Raw genomic sequence first — 27,959 nt, forward strand, 5'->3', positions numbered from 1 at the left:
GGCAACATAGGAGGAGAGTGTCTTCAATTGCAATCGCTTCAACCGAGACTGTCGCTCCCATGTGGGCCTGTACAGCCACAACAGACACTGCACCACCATCAGCAGCTGAATCAAAACTCTCCAGGCGCAGATCCATGGTCTCTCGAGACCGACGGATGCCACAACAATGAAGAGAAGGTAGTCTGCTTCAGGTCACAAAATGGAGAGGGGAAAATTAAATTAGCAGCATATGGCTGTCCTGCCATCAATGTTTAACATACTCCAACTTATGTTTCCATTATAGTCTTTTTAGAAACACAAAAAGTAGGAATAGGAGATGGTCATTTGTCCATTTAAGTCTTCTCCTCCATTCAATATGATCATAACCGATCGTACAGTTTAGTATCCTGCATTCCTTCTATGTTCTTTGCTCAATCTAGCCTTGAGAGCACACATTTAAATAAATCATTCTTGAATATATTTAATGACAGCTTCAACTGTTTTTTATAATTGAGAATTCTTTGTGTCAGGCTCTCTCTAGGAGAAAAAAGTTCTGATCTCAGTTTTAAAAGGCTGGTCCCGTATCGTTTGACTGTAACCCCTGATCCTAGTCTCCTGTACCTTCCTGCACTTAATCTGTCCGGCCTTTTTAGAATCATTTGCATCATTTCCCAGCAGAAGCGTACAACATGAAATGCATCACATTACATGTTATCCACTCAGTCTCCTCCAGTCTGAAATTTCTCCTTTCTGGTACATCTGTGAAGTTCCTTGTTCCACCATTGGTGGCTATGTTTCAATTGCCCTAAAGCCCCAAGTTCTGGAATTCCCTTCTTAAACCTCTCCACCTGCTTCTATTCCTTTATGCTGTCATTTAAGACGTAGGCACATAAGACTATGGTGCACAATGTATAACCCAAAGGCTAAATCTGACTCACAGCAGAGTCCAGTCCCACTTCAATGAGCAGCAAGTTATTGTTGAATACACTTGCCCTCAAACACTTACCTGAAATACCTTTTGGAAGGTGTTGATTTTGTTTGGCAGGGACCTTCACAGTCTGACATAACCAGAACCTCATAGTTAGATACTAATTAGCAAAGTATTGTAACTTTTGACAACTAGTAAAACCATAACCTCAAGTAAAATTAATCCAAGTTGTCAAACACTTTGATCTTCAAGGGATGTCATAGATATTGACAGACACCCAAAGAGCAATCGAGGATAAGACAAATAATTATACAGTTAAATATAGAAAAATTATTGAGTACATTTAAACTCAAAAATAAAATAGAGAAGTACATAAAACAATTCTATGTGTTTAACTACAGTACATTGTGAACTCATAGAACATAGAGAATAGAACAGTACAGCACAGCACAGGCCCTTCAGCCCACAATATTGTGCTGACCCTTTGATCTATTCCAAAGTAGCCTTCCATTTTTCTGTCATCCTTGTGCCTATTTGAGAGACTGTTAAATGTTCTTAATGTATCTGACTGTACTACCACCACTGGCAGAGCATACCACTGTGTAACAAACCTGTCTCTGTCATTGCTCTCTACTTCCTTCCCAAACCCTTAAAGTTATATTTGTCTCCAGAGTAGGAGTAGAGTGAGTTTGAGATAATTCCTTGTAGACTTTATTAACCAGTTTTAAAAGCGAGTGGGGCCTGTTGGGAGGTTTGTGGAGCAGGAGATTGCTTCAGTTAACAGTGACTAGGGTTAATTAAGAAGAGGGGGGTTTAAGCAGAGTGGCCATTGTATGAGTGCACAATGATAGAGTGGTCAGGCTTTGGCTCAACGTTCTTAGGCAAGTACAGGAGCAGGCTAGAACATAGGCTGAGAAGTTTGCAGCATAACAAGTGTATGCAGGATGATGATTCAGACAGTGGAATATTCCTCTTGTGAGACGTGCTATTTCAGTCTCCCTGATGACTACATCTGCAGGAATTGCTCTGAACTTCAGGTCCTGACTGACAAGGCCAAGGAACTGGAGCTGGAGCCAGACGTACTCAGGAATTGGAGCTGGAATTGGACATACTCAGGACCACCCAAGCGGCTGAAAACTTCACAAACGAGTCTTTTACTGAGGTGCATGTTTCAGACAGTAGATGGGTGACCATCATGAGGAGTAATGGAGTAAGAAGTCAGCACAGGGTTCTCCTGTGACCATTCCCATCAGCACCAAGTAAACCCCTTTGAATACTGCCGAGGTTTATATCCTATCAGGGCACAGAAGCAGCACCCAGGCCAGTGGTATTATGGCTGGCTCTATGGTCAGCAGTAAAGGATAAACACCGGCAGAACAGTAACGACAAGAGGCTCAGTAGTTAGGGGGAAGGACAGAAGATTCTGTGGCTGCAAAAGAGATGCCAGGATAGCGTGTTGCCTCCAGGTGCTGGGTCCAGGATGTCTTGCAGTGGCTGCAGAAAATTCTCAAGAGGGAGTGCAAGCAGCTGGAGATAGTGGTGCACATTGGCACCAATGACAGAGGTAGAGGAGGGGGATGAGGTCCTGCACAGTGAGTATAGGGAGTTAGGGAAAAGGCTGAAGAACAGGACCACCAAAGGGAGAAATCTCTGGATTACTCCCAGTGTCACATACCACTCAGTGCAGGGATCGAATATTGTTAAAGATGAATGAGTGCCTGAGAAAGTGGTGCAGGGGACAGGATTTTATGAATCATTATGATCTCTTCTGGGGATAGTATGACCTGTACAGAAGGCCAGGTTACTCCTGAACACAAGGGGGTCCAAAACCCTTGTGGGCAGGTTTGCTAGAACTGTTGGGCAGGGTTTAAGTTAAGTTGGTAGTGGGATGAGAACTGAAGTGATTGGGCTGAGGATAGCAGTGTGTAGTGAGACGGTAAGGGTGGACAGGAAGATGACTGAACCAAAATTGTAGTCAGTGAGATGTGTTGAAGTGTAACATAAACAAAAAGGCTGATAAACGCAGGACTGAATGTATTGTATTTAATACATGCAGTATACAGAATACGGTAGATGATCATGCAGCGCAGTTAGAGATTAGCTGGTATGACATTATGGGCATCACTGAGTCATGGCTGAAGAAGATCATAGTAGGGAGCTTAACATCCAAGGACAGAAGTGGGCTGAGAAGTGGCAGATGGAGTTCAACCCGGAGAAATGTGAGGTGGTACACTTTGGAAGGACAAACTCCAAGGGAGAGTACAAAGTAAATGGCAGGATACTTGGTAGTGTAGAGGAGCAGAGGGATCTGGGGGTACATGTCCACAGATCCCTGAAAGTTGCCTCACAGGTAGATAGGGTAGTTAAGAATGCTTATGGGGTGTTAGCTTTCATAAGCCGAGGGATAGAGTTTAAGAGACTCGATATAATGATGCAGCTCTATAAAACTCTAGTTAGGCCACACTTGGAGTACTGTGTCTAGTTCTGGTTGCTTCACTATAGGAAGGATGCGGAAGCACTGGAAAGGGTACAGAGGAGATTTACCAGGATGCTGCCTGGTTTAGAGAGTATGCATTATGATCAGAGATTAAGGGAGCTAGGGCTTTACTCTTTGGAGAGAAGGAGGATGAGAGCAGATATGATAGAGGTGTACAAGATATTAAGAGGAATAGACAGAGTGGACAGCCAGTGCCTCTTCCCCAGGGCACCACTGCTCCATACAAGAGGACATGGCTTTAAGGTAAGGGGAGAGAAGTTCAAGGGGGATATTAGAGGAAGGTTTTTCATTCAGAGAGTGGTTGGTGCGTGGAATGCACTGCCTGAGTCAGTGGTGGAGGCAGATACACTAGTGAAGTTTAAGAGACTACTAGACAGGTATATGGAGGAATTTAAGGTGAGAGGTTATATGTGAGGCAGGGTTTGAGGGTCTGCACAACATTGTGGGCCGAAGGGCCTGTAATGTGCTGTACTATTCTATTCTTCTCCTCTGATTGGGAGTTATATACAGGCCCCCAAACAGTAACCAGAATGTGGGATATAAATTTCAACAGGAAATAGAAAAGCATATAAAAAAGGCAATGTTGTGACGGTCATGGAGGATTCCAATATGGGAAAATCAGGCTGGTGCTGGATCTCAGGAGAGGGAATATGCAGAATGCCTACGAGATTGCTTTTTAAAACAGTTTGTAGTTGAGCCCACTAAGGGACAGGCACTTCTGAACAAGCCTCCAAAATGCTCATACACTGAGAGATCTGTCACCAGACCGCGTTCATTGCCTAGTACCAGATCCAGTACGGTCTCTCTTCTAGCCAGCCTGTCTACCTACTGTCTCAAGAATCTTTCCTGGGCACACCTAACAAATTCTGCTCCATCTAAACCTTTTGTCCTGTGAAGGAACTAATCAATATTAGGGAAGTTAAAGTCACTCATGACAACAACCTTGTTATTTTTGCATCTTTCCAAAATCTGCCTCCCGGTTTGTTCCTCAGTGTCTCTCCTGCTGTTGGAAGACCTATAGAATACACCCAATAGAGTAATTGCTTCTTTCTCATTTCCGACTTTCACCCACACTGACTTAGTAGAATATCCCACCACGATGTTCTCCTTTTTACAGCTGTGACACTATCTCTGATTAGCAATGCCACACTCCTCTTCTTTTACCTCTCTCTCTGCCTCTTTTGAAACATCTTATTCTGGAACATCTAACAGCCATTCCTGCCCTTAGATGGTCAAGGGTCTGTAATGACCCCAATATTGTAGTTATATGTACTGACCCATTCACTATGTTACAGATTTCAAGCCAGGATAGACACAATTCAAGCTACTCAATTAAATAACATTTGAAAATGAGTGATACTTGCCTCTCTCCAAGTCAATTCTGTGCATTGAATATGCTACTATTACATATTTGGCACGCGGATTTCACAGTGACACCCATTGGAAGCTGCATAATGTTGGCAATCTATCACTGAATTCCAGGAGAAATCAGGGTGCAGTTGGGAAGACATCTCAGAAAGTTCAAGGCTTCCCTCTCCATACCAGTGGCTCTTGTCATAATGCCGTGAGACCATAAGAAATGGGAGCTGGTGTGGTTCATTCTCCACTTTGAGGCTTCCTTGCCACTCAATAGGAACGTGGATGATCTGAGATTCCTTAAGCTCACGGTCCTGGCCTTTCTCCATAACCTTTATCAGGGAGGGTCCAGAGGAGGTTTATAAGAATGATTCTGAGAATGAAAGGATTAACGTATGAGGAATGTTTGATGGCTCTGGGCTTGTACTCGCTGGAAGAACGAGGAGGGATCTCAGTGAAACCTATTGATTATTGAAAGGTTAGAGTAGACATAGAGTGGGTTGAGCAATGGCAGATAGAGTTTAATGCTGATAAGTGTGAGGTACTACATTTTGGTAGGAATAATCCAAATAGGACATACATGGTAAATGGTAGGGCATTGAAGAATGCAGTAGAACAGAGTGATCTAGGAATAATGGTGCATAGTTCCCTGAAGGTGGAATCTCATGTGGATAGAGTGGTGAAGAAATCTTTTGGTATGTTTCCTTTATAAATCAGAGCATTGAGTATAGGAGTTGGGATGTAATGTTAAAATTGTACAAGGCATTGGTAAGGCCAAATTTGGAGTATTGTGTATAGTTCTGGTCACTGAATTATAGGAAAGATGTCAACAAAATAGGGAGTGTACAGAGAAGATTTACTAGAATGTTACTTGGGTTTCAGCACCTAAGTTACAGAGAAAGGTTGAGCAAATTAGGTCTTTATTCCTTGGAGCATAGAAGGTTGAGGGGGGACTTGAGGGGGGAATTTAAAATTATGAGGGGGGTAGATAGAGTTGACGTGGATAGGCTTTTTCCATTGAGAGTAGGGGAGATTCAAACAAGGGGACATGAGTTGAGACTTAGAGGGCAAAAGTTTAAGGGTAACATGAGGGGGAATTTCTTTACTCAGAGAGTGGTAGCTGTGTGGAATGAGCTACCAGTAGAAATGGTAGAGGCAGGTTCGGTATTGTCATTTAAAGCAAAATTGGATAGGTATATGGACAGGAAAGGAATGGAGGGTTATGGGCTGATCAGTGGGATTAGGTGAGAGTAAGCGTTCGGCACGGACTAGAAGGGCCGAGATGGCCTGTTTCCGTGCTGTAATTATTAATTGCTTATGGTTATAGAGAGGATGATTCTAAGAGTGGGATGACCAGAGGGCACAGCCTCAAAATAGAAGGACATTGCTTTAGAGCTGAAATCAAGAGGAATATCTTTAACCAAAGGGTGGTGAATTTCTGGAATTTATGGTCACAGATGTATCGAAGCCAAGTGCTAGGGTATACTTAAAGCAGAATTTGATAGTTTCTTGATTAGTAAGGGTGTCAAAGGTTAGGGGGAGAAGGCAGGAGATTGGGGTTGAAAGGGATAATAAACCAGCCATGATGAAATGGTGGAACAGACCTGAAGGGTGAAATGGCCTAATTCTGCTCCTATGTCTTATGTCCATTTCCTCAAAACTGTCATTGCCGTTGGTGCAATTCCTGAATTATGGTTAATTGCTATTTTTGCTGTCTTAAAGCAGCATTACAGTACAAGTATTAATCATGCCAATAACAGTTAAAATGTATAAGTTAGAACAATAGATGGAATGTCACTGTGTGCTGAATGCTGATTTGAGGAAGCTCACAGACTTGAACAGTAAAATTCGTATGGTGATAGGCTGCCGAATATCAGACAGATAATGTGCTTATGTGACTCCAGAATGGTAAAATGTATATGCAGACTAAAGCTAAAATATTTCCTCAAATTATATGTGCAATTATTAGAACAGGGACAGAAAATTTGTTATATTCCTTCTATTTAACGTTACAATTTACTGGAGTTTGCAGGTAATCATAGCTCACAGTATTCAAGTCTTCTTGGCCACAGCAGGTACTGCAGCACTCAGTTACAATCCTATTTTCACATTCTGAGTTCCAGCTTTTCAATATGGTGCATTGTGATGATTTTAATGATGCACTTCTCCAGGAACTTGATTAAGGTTCCAGTCTTCTGGTCCTATTAGAACTGATGAAGGACTGATGCTGATCATCATTTTGCATACTGTGACAACAAAGGAGTGAAAAAATCAATTTGGTTCAATTGCACAGCCTTGAGCACCACTTGATGACTATGTAAGTGTCAGCTTACCGATAATTGCACTACAGTTAAGGACACTGTCATCGAGCTCTTGTGTAAACATAAGCCGATGTAAATGCAAGGATCACAGAGGTTTTCAAGTTCATGACACAGCATAGTTTGAAAGCTTAATATACAAATAGTTGGTAAGTAAACTGCCTTGTATTCGCAAGTCAATTAATGAATATAAATTTAGAAAGTCCCTACATACAGCTTCTCATTAGCCAGTGGCTACAACTACACAGCAGTGAGAAATGTTTCCATACAAGATGGGTACATCTGCTTTCAGAGGCAGTGCTGTGGAGGTTTACTGGAATGTTTGCTGAGATGGAAGAGCCACGTTGTACGGTTCTCTTACATTATCTGCATTTTTAAGGAATGAGAAGGCATGGAAGCATTTAACACAGACGGAGTTTGACACAGTTGCTGATGAGAGACCATTTCCTAAAGAGGAGGAATCTAGAATTCAGGGAAAAAGTCTCAAAGTACTATTTTGAACAAAAAAATAGAGATGTGGAGGATTGTTTTGGGTTGTTTATGATTTCTTATTTCTTCTCTGTGAATCACTGGGATTAACTAGCATACAGAGAGAGGAGCTGAGTCATTGAATATTTTCAGGGCTGACTGTTGTAAGGTATGGGAATCAAGCCATGGTCTTATTTAATGATGGTTCAGAGAACTATTTGGTTCCAACTTCTTCTGTACTTGTGATCCAATCTAACAAAAGAGTTTGGCTACAAGACTCATCAGAGTGCACAATTACCTGCTAATATTTGTATTCATGTCTATACTTTTGGCTCCAGTATATCTGGTGGTTATAACTAATGCGAGTGTGTAGTGTCTGTGATCATCAACAAATTTCTTCCCCTTAATATCAAACTGCTTTATGAATATTAAATATAATTAGAAAAATATTGGCAGAAGGCAAAATAGAAAGTACATGATAAATTCTGGTAATTTGTAGCAAATAATATCCTTAACTCTCTACTTTTACTGTTTGCTGAGACTCAAAATGGAGAAAGATAAACAAAAATTGTGCTCATTGCCTTTGACAGACTGGAGCAATTTAATCTTACCCCCTAAAAGGAAAATACAAGTGGGCTCAGTGATATTGCTGCATATCCTTATGACCAGAAAACATTTCCTACAACCTCCCCACAAACACACTCTTAGTTCACTCTGCAGTAATGACTTACTGACAAAGACAAAGGTCAGAAAAAAATTCCCGAGGCCAATCCCTATTACAGTTTTATTTAATGCATGTAAATTTTAATATCTCCATTAATTCTCAGTGACGGTGTTGAATAGGATTAACAGGCATTATTGTCAAGTTTTTAAGAAAGGCGGAGATGTTTAATTCCGTCAGATTTGAATTGATTGAATCTCCATACAACACATCTACAATCATGATGCAGAAGACTGCAGATACATAAATCTGGAGCAACAAATAATCTTCTTGAGGAATTCAGCAGGAATTGAGGAGTAAGTAACATCTATGGGAGAAAGGAATTGTCGACACCTCAGGTTGAAGTCTTGCTGCTGGGCTGGAACATCAACAGTTCCTACCCCTGCCCCCATAAATGTTGCTCAATCCAGGGTTCGTCCAGCAGATTGATTGTTACACCTACAATAGTGTTTTATGACAGAACATCAAGAATAAAATGCTGCTTGGTAAAACTGTAAGCAGCTTTAGTAAAAATTAGAAGTGTTGGAAACATTTATCAAGCCAGTCAGAACTGGTAGAGAGTGAAAACAAGTTGGTGGTTCAGGTTGCTTTTCTTTGTCATAGACGCTGCCTAGCCTGCTGAGTATTTCCAGCATTTGAGGTTTTTTTCATGTTTTTAATAGAAGTTTATTCCATTCTAGTGCATTACAATAACTACTCACAATATGGTCACTTCAACACTGGAGAAATCAAATGCAGATTGAAAGACAATTTGAGGAACACTGATGTTCAGTCTTCAGGGTGACAAATCCTGAGTTCCCTCTTGCAGTCACTGTAATTCTCCAAACTACACTCTTTCTGACATGCTTACCTGTGGCCTTTTGCAATGGTACAAAGCTCAGTGCAAGCTTAAGGAACAGCACCCCATCTTCTGTATGGCTCTGTTGCTGTCTTGCAAACATAACATTGAATTATACAATTTCAGCCAACTCACTTACTTTGTTTGAATATGATCAGCTTTGTTGTGGATCATTCATCTGCAACATTTGCCCAGTTTTCTTTATCCATTAGCCAGGTCTGACCTGTGGGGGTATCTCTTGTATTTTGCCACTTTGGTTGTAGATGGGTCATATTCTGCATGGAGACTGGTCACCAGTGGAGTGCCTCAGGGATCTGTTCTGGGACCCTTACTCTTTGTGATTTTTATAAATGACCTGGATGAGGGAGTGGAGGGATGGGTTAGTAAATTTGCTGATGACACAAAGGTTGGAGGTGTTGTGGATAGTGTGGAGGGCTGTCAGAGGTTACAGCGGGACATTGATAGGATGTAAAACTGGGCTGAGAAGTGCCAGATGGAGTTCAACCCGGGTAAGTGTGAGGTGGTTCATTTTGGTAGGTCAAATATGATGACAGAATCTAGTATTAATGGTAAGACTCTTGGCAGTGTGGAGGATCAGAGGGATCTTGGGGTCCGACTCCATAGGATGCTCAAAGCAGCTGCGCAGGTTGACTCTGTGGTTAAGAAGGCATACAGTGTATTGGCCTTCATCAATCATGGAATTGAATTTAGGAGCCAAGATGTAATGTTGCAGCTAAATAGGACCCTGGTCAGACCCCACTTAGAGTACTGTGCTCTGTTCTGGTCGCCTCACTACAGGAAGGATGTGGAAGCCATAGAAAGGGTGCAGAGAAGACTTACAAGGATGTTGCCTGGATTGGGGAGCATGCCTTATGAGAATAAGTTGAGTGAACTCGGCCTTTTCTCCTTGGAGCGACAGAAGATGAGAGGTGACCTGACAGAGGTATATAAGATGATGAGAGGCATTGATCGTGTGGATAGTCAGAGGCTTTTTCCCAGGGCTGAAATGGTTGCCACAAGAGGACACAGGTTTAAGGTGCTGGGGAGTAGGTACAGAGGAGATGTCAGGGGTAAGTTTTTTACTCAGAGAGTGGTGAGTGCGTGGAATGGGCTGTCGGCAACGGTGGTGGAGGTGGATACGATGGGGTATTTTAAGAGACTTTTGGATAGGTACATGGAGCTTAGAAAAGTAGAGGGCTATGGGTAAGCCTAGTAATGTCTAAGGTAGGGACATGTTTGGCACAGCTTTGTGGGCCTAAGGGCCTGTATTGTGCTGTAGGTTTTCTGTTTCTGTTTCCTTTCTTTGACTACCTCGCTAACCTCTCATCCTAATTATTTCATTTACAATTGAACTCCAACTTCACCCTATCAAAGAAATTCCCCTTGTCTTATCCATCCTTCTCCTGACCTCCCTGCAAATTAAATTTAACTAGTTTTCTCATTTTCCTAGCTTTACCTGGATCTGATAGGCTAACTCTGTCGTTTTCTATAGATACACAGGTAAAGTGTTCTGCAGCTTTTTTGCATTTTGTTAACCCTTATTTATATGTAGAAGTATCTTTTAAAAAATGAGTGCACTACATGATATATAGTACCACTTTGTTATGTTGTTGTGCTTTCAGTAAAAGGTATTTTTGCTGATAGCTCTGTCACAGTAAGGCATGGTGCCAAAGTGCCTACAGGCACTGCCACAATGAATTTAAGATACTATTTGTTGAGTCGTTCATGTACCCCTAAAAGTCTACATTAGTATCTAACTACACTCCTCAAATGAGCTTTCCTTATTGGTTACGATCAAGAGAAAGGTTTCTGATTGGTCACCGTATTCAGAGGAGGAACCTGATTGGTCCACATAGTCATACGATGCAGAAGAGATTGACCTGGATTAGACATATCTTATGATAAAGGTTGAGAAAGCTAGATCTTTTCTTTTTGGAGTGAAGGACGATGAGAAGTGACTTAAGGGAGATGTACAAATAATAAAAAAACACAGAATGAGAAAATATAGAAAATAGTAAAAAAGCACAGAACAAGAAATGGATAATATTAGCCATCATAACTTTAAGGATTTTTGAATGTAATGCACTTGTTAATATTTCTACTGCTAGGCTGTAGGTATTTTATTTTATCAGTTTCTGTTAAACCAGTGTACGCTGCTAGTTTTGGTTTCAGCTAGAGATAAAAAGCTACATTGTTCAACTTAGTAATGTTGTGTCAGCCAATCAGGATGGTGGAATAGGGTGAAAGTTAGGACACTTTCAAACTCTCACTGCTACAGGCAGAAGATCCCACTTGCTTAAAAAGGCAACAATTATACCAGTGCCTAAGGAGAATATTGTGGGCTGCCTTAATGACTATCACCCAGGAGCACTCATATCGACAGTGATGAAATGCTTTGGGAGGTTGGTCATGACTGGACTGAAGTCCTGCCTCAGCAAGGACCTGGACCCACCGCAATTTGCCTATTGCCTCAATAGGTTAACAGCAGATGCAATCTCAATGTCTCTTCACATGGCCTTAGACCACCTGGACAATACTAACACCTATGTCAGAATGCTGTTCATCAACTATAGCTCAGCATTCAACCCCATCATTCCCACAATCCTGATTGATAAGTTACAGAACATGGGCCTCTGTACCTTCCTCTGCAATTTGATCTTCTACTTCCTAACTGGAAAACCACAACATGTGAGGATTGGTGATAATATCTCCTCCTCACTGACAATCAACACTGGTGCACCTCAGGGGTGTGTGCTTAACCCACTGCTCTGCTCACTCTATACCCATGATTGTAGCTAGGCATAGCTCAAATACCATCTATAAATTTGCTGATGATACAACCATTGTTGGTAGAATCTCAGATGGAGATGATAGGGAGTACAGGAGCGAGGTATACGAATTAGTGGAGTGGTATCACAGCAACAACCTTGCATTCAATGTCAGTAAGATGAAAGAGCTGATTGTGGACTTCAGGAAGGATAAGAAGAAGGAACACATACCAATCCTCATAGAGGGATCAGAAGTGGAGAAAGTAAGCAGTTTCAAGTTCCTCGATGTCGAGTTCGCTGAGGACCTAACCTGATCCCAAAATATTGATGCAGCTATAAAAATAGGTGAGACAGTGACTATTCTTCATTATGAGTTTGAAGAGATTTGATACGTCAACAAGAACACTCAAAAACCTCTATAGATATACTGTGCAGAGTATTTTGACAGACTGTTATGGGGAGGGTGGGGTTGGGGGTGAGTGCTACTGCACAGGGCCAAAAGAAGCTGCAGAGGATTGTAAATTTAATCAGCTCCATCTTGGGTACTAGCCTTCAAATTACCCAGGACATCTTCAAGGAGTGGTGTCTCAGAAAGGCAGTGTCCATTATTATGGACCCCTCTGCACCCAGGGCCTGCCCTTTTCTCACTGCTACCATCAGGTAGGAGGTACAGAAGCCTGAAGGCACACACTCAGTGATTCAGGAACAGTTTCTTCCCTTCTGCCATCTGATTCCTAAATGGACATGGATCCTGTGAACACTACCTCACTTTTTAAACATATATTATTTCTGTTTTTGAATGACTGTATAATCTACTCAATATACATATCTACTGTAATTTGTTTATTTATTTATTTATTCTTCTATATTACGTACTGTATTGCACTGCTGCTGCTAAGTTAACAAATTTCACGACACAAGCCGATGATAGTAAACTGGATTCCAATTCTGTCGTTCTAGAGAGAGTGGGGCGGAAAGAGATTTGTGATGGACAGTAGTCTGGCTTGGGGTTGTTCTGATGGGAGCTATGAAGAGGACAGGATGGAAGCTGCCTGAGAATGCAATGGGAAGGAGAGCCTCATTGCACAAAGTGCTTTGGGCAAATGAATGGCTCCAAGGAGGGAAGGCCAATACTCCCACGAGAGAGCCCATTTGTTCAAGATGGACCTTGAGCGAAGTTCAGAATGTGGTGTGTGCTTTCACGCAGATTGTGGGTCCAGTTCATGAACTAAGCAAACTGCAGGACAAGCTCCAACTTAATGTGCACATTGGACTGGTTTAACTGCAATGGGCCCTTTTATTGTTTCCATTTCTCTTTCAGCTTGATAAAGCTGAAATTTGTAAATATACTTTGTTTACAATTTTATGCAGTATACGATCTGTTATTTCATGCCAAATGACAATTATGTGTGAACAGTATTTGCACAGTGTTAACTCAAATTGAGGTTTCTTTAATCAGAAGATCATGATGTGCCTGTGTAGTTGAACCCCAAGTCATACTGACCCTAGACGTATATTGTTTGTGAAGGGTAGCCTTCTCACCACTGAAACATGCGCCTGTTAGCAAAGCTGGCTAACAAGCCAAGTTAGTATACCAGCCTGGTAAGGGGGGCTACATTGGTGGGGCCCATCATCTGGTGATTCTTGAATGCTGTATGACTGTTGTTTTAAAATTGATTAAGCATTTTGTGTGTTTAAGCCTGTATCTAAACTAGTGTCAGGAAACTAAGGCACTTTATTATGGATACTGCAGGGATTAAGGATTATCCCCAAATAATGCTTGTGTTTTGAGTAGGGTGGATGTCTGAATTCCTGATGAATTGTTACTCAGAGTGTTGAGTTCTGTAAAAGTTTTGGGGAAAGTTGCACTGGTTGAGTGGCATTTTGACCAGTCGGCTAGAAAGGATGTTGTGTTAGAACAGACTAGTAGTGACATAACTGAAGTTGTGCTGCCTGACAAGTTGGGAGACCCTGGAGAGTTGGGACAATAGAAGAAACATAGAAAACCTACAGCACAATACAGGCCCTTCAGCCCACAATTCTGTGCCAAACATGTACTTACTTTAGAAATTACCGAGGGTTACCCATAGCCCTCTATTTTTCTAAGCTCCATGTACCTCTCCAGGAGTCTCTTAAAACACCCTATCGTATCTGCCTCCACAAAATGCTCTCCGAGAGATCTGACACCTGACTAGGTTAATTTCCCAATACCAGATCAAGTACACCATCTCCTCTTGTAGGCTTATCTACATATTGTGTCAAGCAACCTTCTTGAACACACCTAACAAACTCCACCCAATCTAAACCCCTCACTCTAGGGACATGCCAATCGATATCTAGGAAAATAAAATCTCCCATGACAACAACCCTGTTATTATTACACCTTTCCAGAATCTGTCTCCCTATCTGCTCCTCGAAGCCCCTGTTACTATTGGGTGGTCTATAAAAAACACCCAGTATTGACCCCTTCCTGTTCCTAACTTCCACCCACAGAGACTCCGTAGACAATCCTTCCATGTCTTCCTCCTTTTCTGCAGCCATGACACTATCTCTTATCAACAAATTCCCCTCTTCTTCTCTTCCACATGCTGGCCTCTTAACCCTTCTCACCTGCCTATCACCTCACCCAAATCACCTGCTCTTCCCTTTCACCCATGATCCACTCTCCTCTTCTATCTTTCCTAACCACCTGGCTTCACCTTTCACCTTCTGGATATCCTCCTTCCCTTCCCCTTACCTTTTTATTCTGGCATCTTTCCCCTTCCTTTCCAATCCTGAGGAACGTCTACTGTTAATTTATTTCCATAGATGTTGCCTGTCTTGCATTTTCCTCCAGCATTTTCTGTATATTGTCTTAGTTTTACAGAAGTTCTAAAGCCAGGTGGTGTTACAACTTATGAGCTACTCAGCCACAGCCCTGGTTTCAAAATTTGTATGGCAGCATTTTTGTCTATTTGTATTTTTCTGGTATTTATATCATTTGTTGTTTGGGAGTGGATTTGTGCTCTTTTTTGTTTTTGCTGATACTGGCCCATGGATCATCTTTTTAAGGATTGGTAGGAATAGATGGGAACATTTCTCTGTAATGAAGAGGAGCTCATGGATCTAATTCTGATAAAGAGTAAGTATCTGAAATGTTACATCATTGGCTGTCTCTACAAACACAAAATGACTTTCTGTATTTTTCCAGCAAATTCCAGTTTTGTTTCACAGTCCCAACCTTTGCAGAAGATCTTTTGTCTGCTGGTCTTTAACATGAGTGCTTTTTACGTGGACACTCTTATACGACTTCCAATATGTTGTAGATCACAAGATCAGAATCAGGTTTAATATCACCAGCATATGTTATGAAATTTGTTAATTTTGCAGCAGCGGTATGATGCAATACATGATGAATATTGAAAAAAAGTGAATTACAGTAAGTATATGTGCATGTATATTAAATTGTTAAGTTAAAATAACCAGCGCGAAAATAGAAATGAAAAAAATGTAATGTCTGTGGGTAGAATACCCATTTAGAAATCGGATGGCAGAGGGGAAGAAGTTGTTCCTCAGTCACTGAGTGTGTGTCTTCAGGCTTCTGTATCTCCTTCCTGATGGTAAAAATGAGAAGAACACCACCTTTCTGATACATCACTCCTTGAAGATATTTTGGATACTATGGAAGCTAGTGCCCATAATGAAATGGTAAGCTCAACTGTCATATCACCTACAGCAGTGGTTAGTTTGAGATATTACAGATGATTAAAAACGTCATTCTCAGAGATTAAACATTTGCATCTATTGATATCTATGCTGAAAGGAAGGCTGGCCAGTGGATCAGGGATACTGCACAGATACATGACAAAGCAGAGTGATAGAGGAGCATCCTGGGTACCAATCTACCCTTGTGTTCATGGAGTGGGGTGGGAATGTTAGACTGGAAACAAAAACACAGATGGATGGATGGAGTGCTTTCTTGAACTCGGAAGATTGAGAGGTGATCTTATGGAAAAATACAAAGTACTTGTAGAGGATTGACAGGGACGATATCAGACAGCATCTGTGGAGGGAAATGAACTGTTAATGATTTGGGTCAAAACCCTTCATCTGGATTGAAACATCAACTTACCATTTCTTCCGTAGATGCTGCCTGACCAATTGAGTCCTTCCAGCACTTTATGTGTTGCTCCAGATCCCAGCATCTGTAGTCTCTTGTATCCCCATAATGTTCATGGTGTATGGAGTATTTACAATCAGTAGTCACAGTCTTAAAGTAAGGGAGTTAGCCATTAAAGGCAAAGATGAAAATATGTTTTCTGAGATTAGTGAATCTTCAGAATTCTCTACCCTATGAAGTATAGCCAAGACAGAGATTGACAAATTTTTGAATATTAAAAAAATCGAGTGATACAGATTCGAAAACAGAAGATGCCCCTGAGGTTAAATATCAGTCATAATCTTTTTAAACGTTGGAGAAGTCACAGGAAGCCACGTGCCTACTCCTCCTTTCATTCATTATGTCCTTATGATTGGAAATAATTGCTAATTGTGTTCACCGTAGGAAAGACTGATTTTCAATTACATAGACACTTAAATAACTTTAATTTCTGGACACTGTACAAGTTGTGAACTGCCACCATCTGTGCTTGACAAAGTTTGAATTAAATACATAGGTAAAAGTCAAAACTTACATAGGATCTTCTGAAAGGTGAGAACACTATCTTTCAGTCTTGTCATTCTACAAAGGGAACAACTGAAACTGAATTCTTTGTCTCATAGGGTATGATGTACCTTTAACGAGTTTTGTCTTTTATTATTAATTTTTTGTTTCTTTCACACTATTTCTTCTCTGTTTCCTTGTATTTTAAGCAACTTGGGGTGTCATTCTGTTTTTCAGGTGGAAAGGGCAAGGTAAAAAGTGGAACTCCCAAAACTGGGCTATGGTCCACTAGGGAAAATTCCCTCACTAAATCTTTCTTCATTGGACAAGCGCTTCAGCTAAATGAAATTGAAAACTTCATTTTCAAATTGAGATTCAGACTCACAAGCTTTCACTTCAATTGACAATTCATCCCACAAGATTGTTGATGCCAAAACATTAGAAACTAAAATTCCTACATTACCTCCTAACAAGTCTTACAATGTCCATTTACAACCTTGGTCCAAGCACACAATAATGAATACCCAATAACAGCCTTTTACATTTTGCCATTTTATTACAAGTCAGAGCACAACATGCTCAAGCTACATACTCAGCACAACAGAGCACAACTAGGTCCTATTTTCTCAGCCACTAGCTAGATAAATAAAAGTAAAAACATAATCTTTCAGTTCTCTTTTATAAGCCAACATCATGAGATCCTCAACTCTCAGGATTATTTTATCACTAATTTGATTTTGAACAGAGTTAATTGAGTTTCAAATCAATTATTTTGTCCCAACATAAATACTGAAGTTCATTCTACAAGAAAAACAACTAGGCAAATTTCAAATATATTGATCTAATTATTGATGAAGTTTTCAAGTAAGTAGCAGGAGGCCAGAGGCTGATTTTCTGCAAAGAACATCGTGCGTGATGGCACCACTCCCTCTTCAAGCCATGGCCGAGAAATACAAAGGAAAACCTTGCACTTGCCAGGAAGGGTGTAGCAACAGAGGAAAGTGGGACACCTGGTGCATTAGTAGGTTGTTAATTTACTGAAAGTGAAAGCAGAGTTTTGGGCCATTATACCAGCGTTTATAAGCCACTGCAGTATTTGTGGAAAATTAAATAAACCTGAAGTAGCAGAACAATTGTCACAGTAATAGTCACATACAATTACTACATTGCCCAAAATATTCAAGTGATCTACTAATGACCTTCAGGAGAGGAGTCTTGTTATTATGTGAATTACCAAGCCCAATGCAGTTGAATCTTCATAGTCTTCCCAGTTCAGGGACAAATAATGATGAATTACAAATGCTAGCTTTGCCTGCTACATCTACTATTAACAAGTAAAAATAACCTGTTCAAGACAAGGCTATCAGAATTAGGTTTAATATCAGCAGCTATGTCGGGAAATTTGCTGTCTTTGCAGCAGCAATACAAAGCAATACATAATAATAAAAACTGTGAATTATAGTATATATATAATAAAATTAAATAAGTAGTGCAAAAATAAAAATAATGAAGTAGTGAGGTAATGTTCATCGGTTCATTGTCCATGCAGAAATCGAATGGCAGAGGAGTAGAAGATGTTCTTGAATTGTTGAGAGTATGTCTTTAGGCTTCTGTATCTCCTTCCTGATGGTCACAATGAGAAGAGGGCATACACTAGGTGATGGGGGTCCTTAATGATGGATGCTGCCTTTTTGAGTCACCTCTCTTTGAGGATGCCCTAGATACTATGGAGACTAGTGCCCATGACAGAGCTGACTAAGCTTATAAGTCTCTGCAGCTTATTTCGATTCCACTCCCTACCCCACCCCAACCAGATGGAGATGCAGCTATTTGGAATGCTCTGCACATCTGTAGAAATTTGCGAGTGTCTCTGGTGACATACCAAATCTCCTCAAACTCCGAATGAAATATAACTGCTGCCGTGCCTTCTTTTCAGCTGCGTCAATACGTTGGGTACAGGATAGATCCTCAGAGATATTGATTTGAAATTATTCACTTCTTCCACATCTGATCCCTCTAGGAGGACTGGAGTGTTTTCCCTTACCTTTCCCTTTCTGAAGTCCACAATTAGTTTGTTGGTCTTACTGACACTGGCTGCAAGGTTGTTGCTGTGACACCACTTGATCCACTGTCTGTTCGATTCAGCAATCTATTCATCTAATTAAATATCCATATCCTTATGTCTAGCTGAGATATGTGTCATCTCCAAGAGCCATCATAGCAATATTCCTAAATTCTTTTGTAGCAGCTCACAAATCCATGACTTTCACCATCTAGAAGGATGAGAGCAGCAGTTAAATTGAGGCATTATCAATCCTTCAGTTGGACAAGCATCACCATTAAGAGTGCAGCTCCCTCCATAGGCTCATTGAGGGAGAATTTTCACTGCAGTGTGTAGTTATACTAAAAGGAAGCTGATCATCATCTTCTCAAATTGCATTATAATTATGTATTTACATGGTTAGTTACTGATCACGGTGAAAACCACCTAGCCCCCATAAGCGATAGGGGAGTGGGACTGGGGGTTTGTTTTCCTCAGCATTTATGTCTGAAAATGTCCAGAGTGTGGAGAGAGTGTTAGAAAATGAATCTTAAGGTAGAAAACTGCATGGTGGCTGCCTTGCAGATGCTGACAAATATTACCTACCCCTTTTCACCCATGCCCAATTGTTGCAAAGGCTGTAATGTTTGCAGGCATGGATCACTTCACTTAATGAGAAGTTGCAAATGAACTTGAACACTGAGCATTCTTTAGTGAACAGCTCCACACAGGACCTTGTAGTAGAGGGAAGGTCAAAATCAAAATAAATTTATTATCAATGTACATACAGTGCCTTGAAAAAGTATTCAGCCCCAACCCTGTGTTAACATAAATGGGTATTACAACCAGGGATTTTGATCAATTTAACTGAGATTTATAATTTGTGAATCACATGCTCCTTTTTTTCACAATAATGCCCGAAAAGCAGGAAAAATTGTAAAGCATGAAAAAACAAACAAAAACAAAAACTGAAATGTCAGCTTTTCAGAGGTATTCATCCCCCTTTGCTCAGTACTTATTTGAACCACCTCTCACAGCTATTACAGCCAGCATTCATTCATCTTCCCATCAGTTCTGACCAGATTCCCAGTCCCTCTGCTGAAAAGCAGCTCTATAGCACGATGCTACCTCCACCATACTTTACAGCAGGCTGATGCTAGTAGTAGATTTGTCACATGTGTACCCACTAAAAAGAAGGCATTTCTCATCCATAAGTACTTTGCAAAGTGCCACTTGGGAGATACTGTAGAGGTAGAAGAAGGTCTTGTGGTCAGATGAGACTGAAGAGGTACTTTTTCACCTCAACACTGAGCTGTACACGTGGTCTTGCTTTATATTCCAAGCATGGAATTGGTATTTGCTTTTAGGACAAGTTTTGAAATCAAATCTCTTCCAAGTCCTTCAGCGAAAAGTATTTCACTGGAAAAGGAAAAGCATTTTGGCAGCAACTTCAGTCCATCATCTGCTAATGAATTAGTTTTTACCCATCACCAACAATGGACAGTAAATTTTGACCATAGTATTAAATCGTAAAACTAAAGTTGCATATAATATAGAGAAATTGTTTAAAAATGGAATAAAGGGGAAAGATTTTAAACCAGTACTGCTTTCCAACTTTCACATTCACTATCCTCTGACTCCAATTCACTCTTTTCAGAAGGTTTAAATCTTCAATAAAGTCATTGCTACCTCAATGTTCCATTAGTAGGGTTATAGAGAGTAGAGTGCAAACCAGTTTTGTTGAATTCATCCAGGCTCTATCCTTCATCCAATGCTCATAAGCTCAGCATTACTAACACGCTTCATCAGCAACTGATGTAGAATAGGAAATATGCAGCCAATTTCTGTACAACATTCCCATAAAGAAAAATATGATGACTTTCCCCTACTATATTCTAACTTTAATTTAAAGAAAGGTCCCTCAAATCTCTTCTGGGTCCTCTGTATTCACAACTTACCGTAATCATTTTTATTTTTGTCTCTGGAAACAGTTCCTCCTCTTATTTATCTGGTTCTAACTGTTTCTGTTTTTTTTTTAACTCTCTTCCTAACTTTCAGTACTTTAAGGAGATCAGCCCCAGCTTCTCAGGTGTCTCTGTGGAATTTGTCTCTCATCACTTGTAATGACCTAATAACCCTTCACATCCATTTCTAGGGCATGAAGTCCTTCCTTGAATATGGTGCCCAGAATTGGCTGCAGCAAAATTCAACCTGGGTTCTAAAGATTTACCCTGCCTCTCTTATTTTTGTTCACCATTATCTCATGGCTAAGGGCTATTAGTGCCTAATATTAATATCAACAGATGGCCCACTTGGTTCTACTCTGTAGAGCAACAAGTGAAGCACAAATATAAATATGCCTGTGATGCCATCATTTTCAGATCACCATAACTTCAGGTGATGGAAGAAGTTAAATCAGCACTCATAGATTGGTGTAAAAGAGACCTAATTGGAAAGGGTGAGTAATTAGCTGGTCTCTTCTATGCAGTTAAGTCTGTCTTTTTTCTGTTGCACCTTCACCACAGTACCAATCACATTTCTGTTACATAAAGTTCCTGGCTAATTAATTAGTATTTTGCTGGCTTTAATAAGACCTGTGCTAGTACAGAATGCTTTATAGGATTATTCCCAAAGATAATCCTTTTCTGAGCCAAATTTCATTCTCTTCCCCTATTTAATTTTCACTGCTAACTAGGGAGCTCCCTTTGGTCCTCTACCCACATAGCCACAGCCCTGAGGTTTTAACAATTCAAAATAGATCACTGTCAAATAGATTCAGTAAGGTTGGGTTCTTTGTCTGTTGTAGCTCAAATAATCCTTATTCTTGATAGATCATATGAGGCAATAGAAAAAATTTGCATTTATATCATGCCTTTAAAGCCACTGTGTATGTTAATCAAAATGGCTTCTTTGGTTTGCTAGAGTAGGAATGCTTTTATGTTTGATAAGTGTTTTCTCTCGCAGTTGTTTAGCTTTGGACTTGCCGATATGGGGATTGTATTCATTTTTTAACCAATGGGGAATGTTATTTTGTCTTGTGAGGCTGGGAGCTTGGGGGCTTTTGCGGTCTTTTCAGGGGAGGTGGGAAGGAGACGCCGAGGAAGGTGGACGTGCGCTGCACTGCTCGGTCGACCACCAGGGTGGTCCCAGGTGCGAGGACATGGAGGTCGGAGGAAAGTGATGAGGGGTCGAATGGTTCGATGGTTGAGCTCCAACGATGTGCACTAAACTGACTGAACTTTGATAAGTTGGTGCCTTTTACTTTATTTTCTTTTCCTTCATATATACTGTATTGCATAGTACTCTTTTAGTTTTAGTAAAATCTTTAAAGTGTATTTCATAACGGTATCTGGTGTGAGTTTGATATGGTGTGTGTAGGCGCGGCATAAACTTGATTCTCACAGCACCTGCGTGTACGGGAGGTGGGGTTGGTGAGTGGCTGTATCTCCTTTTCCCCTAGACATATACCAGCCTGTTGGGTAAGTGTTACACCACTTAAAACAGTTGAAGTGTATGTAGATCACAAAAGTTTGGAAAAATTGCAGAGATCAGGAAACCATAAGGGAATTGACCACTGTGTCGTAGTTAAAGAGCATGAAAAGAGGCCCTTCAGCCCAGCAGTTCGATGCTGTTCATGAAACCTCCAGCTACATCATGTATACACTAATCTGTTCTTTTCCTCCCCCACCTCCGTTGTGTGTCCCCTGACTCTCCTACCACTGAGCTACACACCTACGTAAACTAGAAACCAATTGCACTGGCCAGTTAACCAACACCGATGGGATAAGTGAGCAGTCTCAGGTACCAGGGAAAATTCATGCAGTCCACTGTCAGAGGGAAAATATGCAAGCACCTCTCAGACAGTATTTAAAGTCAGGATTGATTTCAGATCTCTAGATCTGTGAGGAAACAGTGCAAACTGAAATGGCAATGCTGAAAGAAAAAAATACTTGTTTCTAGCTAGCTGGCGATTGTATCTCCCAGGATGCTATAAGTGATGAGTTAAGAGACATGTAGCTTCATCTGGTTTGCTTTATTAAGTCACAAACAAGAGAAAATTGGCAGATACTGGAAATCTAAGCAACACACACAAAATGCTGGAGGAACTCAGCAGGCCAGGCAGCATCTCTGGAAAAGAGCACAGTCAACATTTCAGGCCGAGACATCTGTCCTGCTGAAGGAGCTCGGCCCAAAACATTGACTGTACTCATTTTCATGGATGCTGCCTGGCCTGCTGAGTTCCTCCAGCATTTTGTGTGTGTTGATTTGCTTTATTAAGGACTGCTGGCATAATTTAAGTTTAGTATTTTGATCCTTTGAATAATGCCATTCCCATTCAGTGTGGTTAATATTTACAGACAAACAATAACATCTGCTACATTGTTTTGCCATACATACAAAAATAATGTTTGCATTATATCAAACTTCACACAGTAATGAAAGAACTGAAATATCATCCTTCTACTACTTGAGATTCCAGACTGAGCTTAATGCAGTTTAGTGAAGCTTTGAAAACATACACATGAAGTTTTCAAGCTGTTGTTGCAACACAGGGATTGCAAATTATGTTTGTGCTATGATGAGCAGTGTACATAAATCTCACAGCGGTGTTCATACAGGACTGCCTGAAGGACATGTCCACTGAGGTTATATGGGTGGAACTCAGGAATAAGAAACAGATGACCATGTTAATGGAATTATATGAGAGACCACCCAATAGTCAGTGATATTTGGAGGAGCAAATTTGTAGAGAGGTAGCTTACAGTTGCAAGAAAGATAAGATTTTGATAGTCTGTTTTTTTTAACTTTCCACACACTGACTGGGATGAGAAAGAATGTGTCACATTTCTTCAAGAAAGTTTCCTTAATTAATATACGGAGGTCCCAACTAAAGAGAGCATGATACTAGATCTCCTGTTAGGGAACAAGACACAAGCAGGAGACAGAGTTTGCAAAAAGGAACACTGTGGATCCAGTGATCAAATTTCCATTAGTTTCAAGATAATTATGGAGAAGGATAGGACTAGTCCTCAGGTTGACATTCTAACTTGGCGAAAGGTCAATTTTGATAGCATCTGAAAGAATTTGGCAGGCATGGATTGGGATACATTGTTTCTGGCAAAGTTTTGCCTGGTAAGATGGTGGCTTTTTAAAATGTGTATGCTCCTGTTAGAAAGACAAGGCTAACAAGTTTACAGAACCTTGGTTTTCAAGGAATATGGAGGAACTTGTTAGGGAGATAATAGAGGTACATGGCAAGTATGGGTAGCAAGGAATAAATTAGTTGCTTGAGGAGTATAAGTAATGAAAGAGAACACTTAAGAGAGAAATCAGAAGGGCTAAAAAAGGCATAAATTTGCTCTGGCACACAAAGTGATGGAGAATTCTAATGACTTCTGCAGATATATTAAGACCAAAAGGACAACAATGGAAAAAACTGGTCCACCTGATCAGCATGGTCATCTATGCAGGGAGCCAAAAAAAAGGGGACATCTTAAATGATTTTTGTTTGTATCTGTATTTACTCTGGAGACGGACACAGAGTCTATAGAACTTGAGCAAAACACTAGTGAGGCCATTGATCATATCCAGATTACAGAAGAGGAGATATTTGCTGTCTTGATGCAAATGAGGGTGGATAATCTCCAGGTCTGACAAGGTGTTCTCTCAAACCTTATAGGAGTTTAGTGTGAAATTGCAGGAGCCCTGCAGTGGTATTTAAACCATCCTTAGTCACAGGGGACATGCCGGAGAACTGGAGGATAGCTAATGTTGTTCCGTTTTTCAAGAAAGGCTCTAAGGATAAACCATGAAATTATAGGCCAGTGAGTCTGACATCCACAGTAGGTAAATTATTGGAAGGTATACTAAGGGACAGGATATGTAAGTATTTAGATGAAACACCCTCGTTCCGTCAGCTGCGTAAGCCTAGGGAAGACAATCCCCAGCCACACCAAACATGGGAGATTGAAGCACAAACTCCCCCCCCCCCAAAAGCCCCTCTTTGTGTGGATGCTGTATGATTGGTTACCCTACTACAAACAAATGCCATGAAATAACAGACAGTACACTGCATACAATTAAACAATTTGGCTTTATACTTTCAATTTGATCAAAGGGTTAGTAAGTAAAGCAAAGAGAAAAGGGCCCATTTTAATGAAACAGTCTAACGTGCACAAGTTGGAGCTCACGGTTTCCCCTTCGTCGATCCTCCTTCAATCTCCACGGGCTTCATCGAATCAAAACCCCGCTCCGGGTCAACTCCTACGACCTCTTCCCTCCAGCGTCTTCTCTCTTCTCCCCCCACAAAAGCCCCAAGCCCAACCTTAATGTCCCCCACCAGAGAAACCTCCCCTAAATCCGGCCATCCTAATGGGATGGCGCACAATTCTCCGATCTCTTATCTTCAACAGTAACCCAAACAAGCAGCTTACACAGAGAACAGAACAGCATAACAGAGAAAATATATGAACCATACGAACCAGGGCATTACATAGATAAACAAGGTCTTAATCGGAATAGTCAACATGGCTTTGTGCTTGGCAGGTTATGCCTAACCAATTTCAAGGAGTTTACCAAAAAGGTTGATGAAGGAAATGCAGTGTAGATTGCCCACACAGACTTGCCAAAGGCCTTGGACCAGTTCTCACATTGGAGACAGGTCGAGAAGATTTCCTGCCTGACGTTCAGGATGAAGTTGTACATTGAATTCAACGTTGTCTCAGTGGGAGAAGCCAGATAGATTGGTGCTGGCTCTGTTGTTGTTTGTCATCTATATGAGTGATTTAGATGATAATTTCACAAACTGCATTATCAAATTTGCAGATGACATAAAGATGCAGGATCAGAACAGGCTGGGAAAATAGGCTGGAAAAAATAGCAGATGGAACTTAATGCAGACAAATGTGAGGTCCTGCACTTTTGGAGGACAAATCAGGATCGGACTTACAAGTGAATGGTAGAGCGCTGAGGAGAGCAGTAGAACAAAGGGATCTGGAAATGCAGATCCATAACTCCTTGAAAGTGGTGTCACAAGTAGATGGAGTTATAAAGAAAGCTTTTGGCATATTGGACTCCATAAATCGGAATATTGAGTACAGGAGTTGGGATGTTATGTTGAAGAGGTTGATGAGGCCAAATTTAAAATATTGTAATTCTGGTCACCTACCTATAGAAAAGGTATCAATAAGATTGACAGAGTAGAGATAAAATTTACAAGGATGTTGCTGAGGTCTGAGTTATATGAAAAGTTTGAATAGGTTAGGATTTTATTCCCTAGAGTGTAGGAGAATGAAAGAGATTTGATCGAGGTATACAAAACTATAAGGGATATAGATAGGATAAATACAATCAGGCTTTTTCTACTAAGGTTTGGTGTGACTAGAACTAGAGGCGATAGGTTACCGATAAAATGTGAAATATTTAAGAGGAACCCGAGGGGAAATTTCTTCATGTGGTGAGAGGGTGGAATGAGCTGCCAGCAGAACTGGGAGGTGTGGATTCATATGCAATACTTAAGAGAAGTTCTGATAAGTACATGAAATGGAAAGGTATTGAGAGCTATGGTCCAGGTACGAGTTAACAGGACGAGGCAAAACAACAGTTCATACAGAGTAGATGGGCCAAATAGCCTGTTTCTCTGCTGTAACACTCTGTGGATCTATAGCTTTATAACTCTATGACTGACAGGGCTTCTAGTCGGGCTGTCTGGAACAAAAAAATCTGTTTGGCTTTCAAGAAGAATGACTACCTGGGTTCTTAGCAGTAGATAGTAATGTACTAGGCAGAGGAGTTGCAACTGGAATTGGTTTATTAATTTACCATGCACCAAGATACTGTGAAAGCTTGTCTTGCATCATGTTCTTATGTTATTCTCAAAAAATGAACATTACACAGAAAGCTTTCTAAAATAAATTGTGAAATTCTTTCCTGAAAAAGTTAAGCAATGTTGTTTAAATGAGATAATGACATGTGCCAAATGAGAGAAAGAACGTCAAACACTAGACAGACAGGCAAATGCCAGAATGAAACAGAAGTTTTTATATTTGATGGGTTTATTATGTTATAATGATTGTGAAAAATTAAAATATCTACTGCATGCAGAAGAAACAAGAAAAGGGTATGCATTGAATCATAGGAATGTACAGAACAGAAATGGTCTCCTGAAGTCCACCTCATCTATCCACTTATCTCATTTCCCTGCTTTAGTTCCTATATCCTTCGACTGCTCTCCTATATAAGTACCTGTTCAAACACTTTTTAAATGTTGTAATTGTTGCCTATAGTGCTGTGCAAAGGTCTTAGGCACATGTAAAAATAACAAAATCTGTAAAGCCAAGATACTTGCAAAAATAACGAAATGAAAAGCTTCTATATATCAAAAAACTATAAAGAGCAGTAAACATTAAAAAAACTAAATCAAATCAATATTTGTTGTAACAACAACACACACAAAATGCTGGTAGAACACAGCAGGCTAGGCAGCATCTCGAAAGGTCTTGAAGGGTCTCGGCCCGAAACGTCGACAGCGCTTCTCCCTATAGATGCTGCCTAGCCTGCTGTGTTCCACCAGCATTTTGTGTGTGTTGTTGTTTGAATTTCCAGCATCTGCAGATTTTCTCGTGTTTGAATATTTGTTGTAAGTACCCTTTGCCTTTTAAACTGTATCAATTATCTTAAGTACACGGTGTTTTATAAGTAAATCAGCTAGTAGGTTTTTCCAAACAACTTGCCACAGTTCTTCTGCAGACTTTAGCTGTCTCACTTACTCCTGTCTCTCAATGTAATCCCAGACAGCCTTGATGATGTTGAAATCAGGGCTATGTGGAAGCCATACCATCTACTCAACAATTCAGAGCACTTGTTACCATTGTTCAGTAGCCCAGTACTTGTGTTTTTGTGTGTAGATGAGTCTCTTGGCTTTGTTTCCACTACAGAGGAAGGACATTTTGGTAGCAACTGCTCTGGAATGATGAGTCAAAATTTGAAACATTTAGTTCAAACAGGAGGCAGTTTGCCTGTAGAAGAACCAGAAAGTGCTAGATGCCTATAGCCAACAGCGAAGGACGGCAGAATTTCCCTGTAGGGGTGGGTCTGCATTTCTGCAAATGGAGTTGGTGATCTGGTTAGAATTAATGGAATCCTCAATGCTGAGAAGTACGAGCAGATTTTCATCCATTGTGGAATACCATCAGGGAGGTGTCCGGCCAGTCCCAACTTCATTCTACTGCAGGACAATGACCCCAACACATGGCCAGGGTCATAAAGAACTATCGGCAGTGAAAAGAAGAACAAAGATTTCTCCAACAGATGGTATGGCCTCCATAGAGCCCTGATCTTAACATCATCAAGGCTGTTTGGAATTAGCTGGAGAGACAGAAACTAGCAAGACAGCCAAGTCTGA

At 40.6% G+C, this 27,959-nt stretch overlaps 1 long non-coding RNA gene across 1 annotated transcript in view; it reads left to right on the forward strand.

The window, feature by feature from the left end:
• Nucleotides 1-27,959, forward strand: part of LOC140734459 (uncharacterized) — a 134,303-nt gene that overhangs the window by 34,280 nt on the left and 72,064 nt on the right. The gene's annotated exons all lie outside the window — the stretch shown is intronic.

Source organism: Hemitrygon akajei, chromosome 10, assembly GCF_048418815.1.
Source record: "Hemitrygon akajei chromosome 10, sHemAka1.3, whole genome shotgun sequence".
Taxonomy (NCBI): Eukaryota; Metazoa; Chordata; class Chondrichthyes; order Myliobatiformes; family Dasyatidae; genus Hemitrygon; species Hemitrygon akajei.